This window comes from Limulus polyphemus, unplaced genomic scaffold (assembly GCF_000517525.1).
Source record: "Limulus polyphemus unplaced genomic scaffold, Limulus_polyphemus-2.1.2 Scaffold7356, whole genome shotgun sequence".
In the NCBI taxonomy this organism is placed as follows: Eukaryota; Metazoa; Arthropoda; class Merostomata; order Xiphosura; family Limulidae; genus Limulus; species Limulus polyphemus.
In genome coordinates, this window is record NW_013672966.1 from 20,438 (window position 1) to 21,729 (window position 1,292).

The following is a 1,292-nucleotide window of genomic DNA, read 5'->3' on the forward strand; positions in this document are numbered from 1 at the left end:
TTGCCCTTTCTTTAATTTTTACAACGGCTATAATTTTGAAGTAATGAACTAGAGGGTAGGGAGCTATTTAACACCAACCACTCTTGGACCACTTTTTTACCAACAAATAGTAGAATTAACAGTCATATTATCACACCCCCACGGCCGAAAAGGCGAGTATATTCGGCGACGGGTTTCGGATCCACGATTTGCATATCTTGTATCGAATACCCAAATCACCAGGCTATGCCAGGCTAACTTATAATATAAACGTGAGTTTAGTATCGCAAAAAGCTTAACTGAAAACTTCACAAAGTAGGGGGTTGACTTTCATACTCCTATAAATAGTTAAATTCACAATTATTTATTTTTGATAATTAAGGTTCTGAGCTTCGGGTTACATCAAATGACAAAAAAACAACAAAAAAAACACAAAAGCACCATGAAGAAAATCGATAAAAGAATTAGAATATTAACAGATCGCTTTTAATGGATAGCTTGCCTCTGTATGACTGATTAGTTAACAACATTCAGGCACACTTGCCTTTGAAGTGATGGCTAAAAGAAAAAGGATTAAGTATAAACAAAAACAAAATAAACAGTAATATAATTTCTACATTTGCTAATCAAATGATATAAAAATAATATTTACACGTCTCAACCTCTAAAACACGATATTTAAGTTTTACTGACCGAAAAAAAGCTAAATTTTAATATATTTTTCTCTAGTCTCGATTAGAAACCAAAAATAATACAAATATTACGTGCTATCATATTTTGTAGTATTCTTTAATAATAAGTTATCAATAATAGAAAAAATATACCGACAATCTAAACCTGAAAATTTAACATTTAAACATTTTTAAACATAGAAACTAGGACACTTATATAAAAAAAAAAAAAACACAATAAATGACACTCAAGGCTGTTACTTACCATGATAATATAGATAACTAGTTAATATAATCTCCCATAGTCCCATTGGCACCTTTAATGAACTAATTCTGTTTTTATACTCTCATTTAAATAAAATAATAATAAATAAATTTTCATCAAGTGATTCACTATTCACGTGTTAGGTCAAAACCGCTCTGAAATTTTACATACGAGTTAAAAAACTTAAGGTAGGAAGTTTAGGATTTTAATGTGTAATGAAAAATTACAATGAACACAGTAAAAATATATAATAAATGCTTTGCTCATAAATCCTCCAGATGTCATGATCTCTTTCACTTTAACTACTCTAGTAAAGTTTGTTTGTTTTTGAATTTCGCGCAAAGCTACACGAGGGCTATCTGCGCTAGCCGTCCCTA